This window comes from Poecilia formosa, unplaced genomic scaffold, assembly GCF_000485575.1.
Source record: "Poecilia formosa unplaced genomic scaffold, Poecilia_formosa-5.1.2 Scaffold177, whole genome shotgun sequence".
NCBI classification, from domain to species: Eukaryota; Metazoa; Chordata; class Actinopteri; order Cyprinodontiformes; family Poeciliidae; genus Poecilia; species Poecilia formosa.
Window position 1 is genome coordinate 209,023 of NW_006800116.1, and position 9,213 is coordinate 218,235.

The window sequence follows — 9,213 nt, forward strand, 5'->3', positions numbered from 1 at the left end:
TATATATATATATATATATATATAAGAACTGAAGCTGCTTTGTCTTGATAAAGTTATGGAATCATCTTTTTTTTAGAAAATACAATTATGAAAACTATTGTATAATAAAATTTAAATATTAATAAATTCGAAATAAATATTATGCATGTTAATAATATCAATAAAGCCAAATAATTACAAAAATAATTACTGATTTATGAAAAATAGTTTATTTTTTATTTCTAAAATAGGGTGAGTCCATATTGTGATCTAGTCAAATGATACAACGGTTTTATTATAATATTAATAATAATATGGATAAAATAAGAAATAAAAAATAAATAATCAATTATTATCAATGATAATTATAAGGAAAAAATAAAAAAGCAAGAAATAAAAAATATAAGCTAAAAGAAGAAGTTAAAAATAAGGGGGAAAGCAATAATCTAATAAATGATTAAATAGTTTTAACAACTAAACAGTCTTGTGATGAAATTTTAGAATTTTATTTTTAGGGAAAAATCTATTGTAAAAGATTTTAAAAAATGGAATATTATTTATTATTGTTGTTTGTTATTTATCAAAAACAAAGTAAAGTAATTTTTATTAATAGTAGTTTCTATATAAATAAATTAATAAATAACAAGGCTGTTTTATTTAAAACCAATCAATCTGGGTTTTTGATGGAGTTATGGAGTCATTGTTTTTAGTAGAAAGAAAATAACTTATGGAGGCACTAAATCGTAAAAAGGCAAACAAGGTAAATCAACACATTTTTGGCATTTCAATCAACATTAAGAAACCAATATGTCAGCTACAGTCAGAATCAGGTAGATGTCAATAGTAAGATGATTGTTTCCATTGTCATGGTTTTTACAGTCCAAGCAACATGCTGGACCATCCAAGTAGATCATGGTTGGCATTAGAACCCAGAACTCAAAATAATTTCTTCAATATAGAAAATACACAACAACACAAAACTAAAATACATGCATAATTTGCAGGATGCAGGTCTGTCCTGCAAATCTGACCTGTTAGCTGCTATTTAATGAAACTAGGATCATGCTGAATGAGGAATATTTCTCATTGGTAAATTACATTCCTAAAATAACTTCAGCTTCCCGATAAGCCAGTAGAGGATAAGTAAATTACTAACTGTGATGTTTTTAGTTCATCACTCCATATTTATTTTTCTAACTCTTGAGTGTTTCCATAAATGTTTTCTATGACTTGATCTGTAATCAAAACATCCCACTCATTACAATAATGTTTTTATTTTATGAAGAATTTCAAAGTGAGACTCTTTACTGTAAGATACATAGTTATACCTCTCTTAAACTCTTATCTATGCTTTTTGTAAAATACTTTATCATTTACAACCTACAACCTTCATGGGTTCTTTAAAGTAAAGGATTATAAATAACTTCTAGCTTCTTAGTGATGATGAATAAAATCTTTACATACATGTGAGGCTCTGGTCAGTCCAGCAGTTAATGTGCAAACTTTTCCAGTGCAAGTGACTGAAGTTGGTTTCATCACCCGATCTCAGTTCACCTGCAGCTAATTTGACTTTCAAACATCTCCAGTAGGCAGGATTCAAATTGTGATAAAGTGGGTTGTATCTGCAGGGGCCAATCAGTTGTCTTGGTAAAGCATGTTGAATATATATTGCTTTTTGATGTATTTATAGGGTAATGTTTTCTTTTTTTTCTTTTGCGACAATTGTGTGAAGTAGGTAGGGCTAGTCAGTATGTTACCTTTAGTAGAAAGCAGTCAGAGATGTGAGGGAGGAACTATCACTGAGGTCACAAACTGACAGTTATTAAGGTTTTAATCTAACAATTTCTCACCAGAGAGATGAAAGCTATTAATCTAACCCAGAACACAATTCTGTATAGGAGATAGAAGTGAAATCTGTCAGAGCTTGCAACATTAGATGCATTTCCATTACAAATGTGTTCAAAGCTTTGTTGATATTCTGCTAATGTAAAAAAAAAAAGAAAGAAAGAAAAAAAAAACAATTTTGCAATTGTGGTGTTTCCATTGAATAAGAAGCACAATTAAAATCACACACACATAAGTTTGTTCCCAAAATACCCTCAAACTATTTTATCTTCTCCTTTGTGATTTTCTCTAGTGGAAACATCAGAGCTGTTGATCTAATGTACTCATCTACTCATCTAATGCGAATAAAGTGTTTCCAGGGCAAGTTTGAGAAATAAACCAATTTTTTTTATGGCTGTGTTTCCATTAAGCAAATGTACTTTCTAAATCTCAAATTGTGCAATTATACATATAATGAAAAGGAGTACCGGTACTAGATTTGGCAAATTTTAATTTAGCTGATTATTCTTACATTTGACTTGAAATTTGCATGTCAAAATTAATGTCTTCTCCATCATGGGTAGGGTTGGCCAATAAATCAATAACTATATATCGCAATAGACACATGATCAATATCAAAAGGCTTTAGCTGCTCGACCTCTCTCACAGCCAGATAAACAATCTTGGTGGCATAACTAACTTACTCACTCTTTGGTTTCCTGGAAACTCCTACATTTCTACTACATTTTTTGGTTACATAGGATAACTGAGTAACTTGCACAGCAGCAGTTTTAGGTTTTGCCACTGAGCCTCATAAATCATCATCATAGAGTGAAAACTGTGCATAACACAGGAAAGGTCAAAAAGTAATAATTATCTATCAACAATTATTGATATCGACTGTTATGAAACGCTTAATGATAACTTTTTCAGCCCTATCATCCAGCATTAGTAATGGTAACGTTTTAAGTGACAGTAGAGTAATCAAACCCTTCTAATGGTTTCTAAAAGCTACAGAAGTGAACCTAACAGTAGCTTCTGAAGCTAGCAGCTACTCAGATCCAAAAGCTAGGCAAAGCTCAAGTTTTCACAAAGAGCAAGGACATTTTAAGGGAGAATTCCCAGGTGAAAAAAAAGTATACTTAAGTATATTTCAAACATACTTATATTTGTGAAAGTACACTTTAAGTATACTAAGTATTAAGTGCAGTGTTGTGGTACTCGAAATTGGTCTTGGTCTCGAGACCGATCTTAAGACCATTTTTTGATAGTCCCGGTCTCGTCTCGGACTCGACCGCATTTGGTCTCGGTCTTGTCTCGGTCTCAGGCGCTGAGGACTGGGCATTTTATTTCAAGACCAGTCGAGACCGCAACTGTGAAAATATCACTAAACATACAGCATATTGTCCAGTTTATTTGTTAACATCTTTGTTTTCAGTGGATGCAAAAACGCACCGATTAAAATCCAAGCAACTACATGTTTCTGTTACTCCCCTCTCCTCCTCCCCTCCCCACCTTTCACTCACGCGCCACGCTCCAGGACATGCGCAGTTGTTTTCTCTCAGCGGCAGAAAATGTTTGTCTAATCGTCAGTAATATAATAGCGCTGCAAGAATAGTAAGAAATCCGATGGCCACAGCTAACTCAGCATCGCTTCGCTTTCACAGACGGTGGGAACAACGTCTAACTTTTTTCGTCACTTAGAAAAGTAGCTCAAAGAAGGTAAGATCTGTTATGCAAAGCTAGCTGTATAGACACGTTATTTGTGATGAAAAAAAGTTGTCACTCACTGCGCTGAATTATTGTGCAGAGGTGTAGACTGACTTGTCGCATATGTGGGACAACGCTGTGTCCAAAAGTCTGCAATATAGTGATGTGACATTCAGAAACAGTCGATTCTTCTCCACGGCTCTTTACTTAGATAGGACTGGAGTGTCACTCACTGAGAGCAGTTGCTCTATCAGATAGCCATACGCTGTCAGAATAGCAAACATGCAGTGAGTACCATGCCTGCGCATGCGCATTAAGAAGTCCGACCGTCAGAGTAGTTGTCAGTTCACCATACGCAACAAGTTATGACGAAAATAAGTCATTAAATTGTTTATATTATGAACATAATATAACTAGATAGATATACATGCGTTGTCATGGTTTTAAAGTGTATTTAAAGCAGGTCTGGCTGCAGCTGGATGCCATATAGCTGTTAATAACTGTTAATAATGATCTACGTCATGATTCTATGTTGCTGATTAAATAAAATCATATGGTAATGACAGCGTATGCATGTCTGAGCTAAGCGTACGACTATCTGACAACGTATGCTGATCTGACAGAACACCGTGATCTGACCTGACAGAACACCCGTTCTTTGTTCTTGTAATGCTCTGTGTACACTGCATCATTATTTAATTTAATTATGTACATTGATATTTAAATTAACAAATAACTAAAACACAAGAATGAAAGAGCACGCAGAGCATGCACTCTTTGATTGTTTTTGTTCAAAGTGGCAGCTGTAATGTCTGCCATGGTGTCAGACTACCTGGCTTCATGTACTGGGATAGAGAGTGAAAACAGTCACGATGAGCGCCTTCTGTTTGGTTAATTCTTGCTTGTTGCTCCTTGGTCAGTGTTCATAGTTGAGCGTTATTTACCGCCAGGGCATTGCCTCAATTGCTATGTTTAATGGTGCAGACAGTGGTGGTTTCTTACATGAGCAATATGGGCAAATGTCCAGGGTGTTATGTTTTTAGGGATGGCATGAGACCATCACACATTGTAGCACAGAAATGGAATATTTAATATTGGTAAAATGTATTAAGTATTTAATATCTAGGTGTTTTTATGGGAATATGGATCTTTCCGATTATTTTGAAAAGCAATTTTTATCATATTTTACATTTTATTGTGTCATGTAGCGCGGGCCGCTGGTCTTGGTCTTGACTCGGTCTCGACTTTCCTCAGTCTTGGTCTTGACTTGGTCTCGGACCCTAAAAGTCTTGGTCTTGTCTCGGTCTCGATACACTCTGGTCTTGGTCTTGTCTTGGTCTCGGGTTAGGTGGTCTTGAACACAACACTGATTAAGTGTACTACCTATAAATATATCTGAAGTATACTAAAATTATGCTTGTACCAATTTTGAAATTATAACTTTAAACACACTTAAACATAATTGTACCAAAATACACTTTTAATATATTAAATAAAAGTATACTTTAAGTGAACAAAATATATATTTGCCCAAGTGTAAATATACACTTGCTCAAGTATATTTAAAATATATTTAAAATATATTTTGTGTATATTTTAAAATATATGCTCAAAATAGAATTTTTTAAAATTCACTTAACACTACTTTAAATTATTAATTTCACTATGTTTTAAATTACATCTCAGTGTAAATTTTTTTAGGCTAATAAAGTATGCCTTTTTATTTGTTTTCTTTATTTAACCGGGTGAACCCCATTGAGATCCAGATCTCATTTTCAAGAGGGACCTGGGCAGAAGTCTGCAACATGCAGCAACCTGGTTACAAAATAATACATATGCAGAAGTATGTCTTTTAGGCACCTAAAAAGTACTTTTTAGGTGCTTTTTAGGGATACCTTTTAAGCACCTAAAAAGTATGGTTAGAATACCATAAAGTATGGTTATTAATAATCTTTTACTAAATTGCAAGAAATAAAAAAAATTATAATCCTGATGTAATGTTGTTAAAGTACCCAATCCATTTTCAGATGTATGATGTAATATCATACATCAGGCATTAGCACCAGTTCATACTCCAGACCAGATGGTGGCGGTATTGCACACTTTCATTTATTTAATAAACGCCACAAAGAGAAGAAAAAACTTGAACGCAGGGAAGATAACAGACGCTGTCCAAATTCGCCATTTTTACTCGCATAATATTGCCTTAAAAGTAGAGAGGGCCTTGACAATAGTTACTAATTTTGGTAAATTCAAGCTGGTGACTAAGTCCGAGTTAGACGACAACATAACTGGACAACAACCGATGGAAATGAAATGTGTTTCACAAAAGGAGCCCGGAGGGACGAAGGCGTCTTGCTAGCTAGTGGTAAGTTTGCTTATTAATTATCTCCGTTTAATTATAAACAGTGCCGTAAAGATATATAACTTACGTTGGTTTTATAAATAATTATTTTATCAATTTTATTGTGACTTGTATGATTATTACTATAGCAATCATTCAGCTTCATGTTATAAATGCATGGAGGCTGTTTGTTGCGACTTATACTTTTATTCATAAACTTAACCTGGTTTTAATTAAGCTCCATATGTCAAAGATACTTTGATATTGTGAGGTTGTTGTTACAACTTGTTCATCAATGTTTTTATCTTCAACATATGTTTGCAGTCTAAGCAAATGAAGATGAAAGAGGAAGCCAGAGAAATCAAGTGTTAGGAAACCTAAAGACTTTTCTGTCTCACAAGAGGCTCTGGCTCCACCAGATCACCAACCAGCTCTGAGGATGAACCTCCACATCGTCTTCATAATGTATGTTTTTGTTTTTGTTTTGTTTTTTTAATGAGGAGCTAGCTACATTTTCAACAACAAAAACTGGTGCGTTACCAACACCAAGTGCTTAATAAACATGATTTGATTTAAAGATAACTGGTCAGAATTTTTCCCCTTGTTTATCTAACATTTCTCTTTCATACATTTTATTTGTTGTTGGCTTTCAGGGCCCTGTGATGGGACTGGTGACCTGTCCAGGGTGAGCCCTGCCTCTCATCTGACTGCTGGAGATGGGCACCACCAGCCACCCTCACTACCTTGCAAGGATCAGTGTGTTCAGATCATGGATGGAAAGCTTTTAAGGTAGTTTGTCTCCTTAAGTCCACACTTAAAACAGCTTCATAGTTAATGCCAACATCAACTGATTCTATGACATTGCTGACTATTTTTTTCTACTTCTAACATAAACAGGCAAAGAAGACACCCAGAAATGTTTTTCCACCCCAGGCACCCGGTCCCCATCATCATCAGTTCTTTTTTGTAGGTTTCTGTAAGGTGCAGTGGTGCAGTGAATGGGAATGTTCTGTCATTGATCCTCACTCATGTTAGAAACATACCAGCAGTGTCATGAAGTGTCATTGAGTAAATTTTATTAAATTTTAATAAGAATTTGCTTTAAAAGTTGGATGAAAGGTTTTATTTTATATTTATGACAGTGTCATGTCAGTCTTATGCACACCCCATCAAATAAAGTGTTACAAAAATGGTAATATATTGAAAGCACAATGTAATTATAATTTTTGTTCTTTAAAGTAATAACATTCATGTTTTTTTGTCACACTTAAATTTTCATGTTCATTGTGTTCACTTTTGATGTGTAAACTGCTAATTTATGTAAAGCTCATAAAATTGTGAATAAAATTGGACAATTTTAAAATGTCGGTCATAAAACAAAATATTTGAATTACTGTGAACATCTTGTGTAATTAATCTTTCTATGTAATTGTAGCCTAAAACAATGAAAGTACTGTAGTGTAGTTATGCATGTAATATACAAAATAGGAAAGTAGGAATAAAGAAGACTTTTATGAGTAATTAAAATTGTACTTTATTAGCAATAGCAGTAAATCAAAACTAAAAATTAAGTGTAATTTAAATACATTACTAATATATTAGCAGTATATTAAAAGTTTATTTTTAATATAATTCTATGACAGAATTAGTACACTCAAAATATATAAATAGTACATTAAAAAAGTACACTTAAAGTATGCTAAGTACAACTTGAAGTTGTTCCAAAAAAGTACGTTACAGTATACGAAGTATACTAAAAATTGTAATTTAATACTAATTTAAATACTATTAAAATATACTAAGCACAAAAAAGTTGTTCCAACATAGTATAGTTTAAGTACATCAATCAAAGTATGCTAAAGTATGTTAAAATTTAGTATACTAAAGTATACTTTTTTTTTTTTACCAGGGTTTCCTCAATGTGTTTGTGTTTTTTAAATAGAAACAGTGGAAGGGACTTGTAATCAGGACTGCTGCTGATTTAAATATACAAATATTCCCAATAAAACAATAACACAAGGGCATAGCGTTAATTCCAACAGTCTTTAAACTATTTTCCTCTTATAACTGTTGTCACTGCTTATTATGGCCAAAAAGCTTCTACCATTTATTTTGTACATTTTATTTTATATCTAGAGACATTGTCATGGCCCTCTGCTCTGTTTAATGATACTGAGCTGTGACTTTAACTTTGGCACCCATTAGCAGTATTAGTTGCTGTAATTTGAACACTTTGACACTGTGGTGTCATGATTTGCAGTGAGAGGTGGTGAGGAAGACACAGCGAACCCAGGTTGTAGGGAATGATGATGTCATAAATACCAAGTCCAATCAGCACAGAATGAGCAGAAGGCTAATAGCTCAATAATGGTAGCAACTGGTGCAGAAAATACACTGATGATAGACTTGACAACTGACAAGACAAGGATCAGACGAGGAACAAGAAACACAGGTGGGATTAAATATACAGAGGGTAATCAGGGAAATTTGCCATTGAGCCTCATAAATCATCATCATAGAGTGAAAACTGTGCATAACACAGGAAAGGTCAAAAAGCTGGGAACAATCAAGGGGTAGACAGGACAACACAGAGACTCAATAGACACAGAAACCTAAAATAAACACAAAAAAAACCTCAAATCCTCACATGTGGTGTCTTTGCAGCAATGCCAGCTTCTGAGAAATTATTTACATAGTCACTGCAGGAATGCATTAGCTCCAAATTACAGTCAAGTTGGACCGAGCCATCTGGATGACAGGAAAAGACTTTCTGACATCATTGGATAAATTCAACTGAGTTTGATATGAAGAGATTGTTGCTCTCAAGAAATGACACGTCACTGTTACCACATGTTTGAAACATACTACAGATTATTAATAAGCAGCAATTTTCTTCCTGTAGAGATTCAATAGTTCTTCTGATGAATAACTTTGGCTATCATGTTTATTTCTCAGGAGGCTTTGCAGCAGCTCCAGAGCAGGATGTAGGTGGTGGATATTACTGCTGGCATTTCGAGACGAGAGGTAATAAACTATTCTTTTGGTAATACACATTAAACATGACTATCATTAGCATTGTTGAGCTAGCTATTATTTTTTTGCTGCTGCTGTTTGTTTTTTACTGTCTCTAAGTAATGTTTATCCTGGCAATAGAAACTCTAACCAATGAATCCAAGCATACAAATGGCACAAAGATCTGTCACACATCTTGATTTATCTTGAATGATTTTGATCAGAAATCAGTGCAGTTTCTCAGTCAGTAATGCCTCTTCTCAGGTTTGTGTTGAGTCTCCATGTCCTACAGTCCAACAGGTGTCGACTTCTTCATTAATGCAGTCTTGTTCCAGAGAAGCAAG

General features: G+C 34.0%; 1 long non-coding RNA gene across 1 annotated transcript; it reads left to right on the plus strand.

The window, feature by feature from the left end:
* The first annotated feature begins 5,583 nt into the window (after positions 1–5,583).
* Positions 5,584–6,527, plus strand: LOC107837801 (uncharacterized). The gene is made up of 3 exons (XR_001663844.1): positions 5,584–5,881; positions 6,182–6,322; positions 6,511–6,527. It is a non-coding gene; the product is annotated as an uncharacterized LOC107837801 (long non-coding RNA).
* The last annotated feature ends 2,686 nt before the right edge of the window (positions 6,528–9,213 follow it).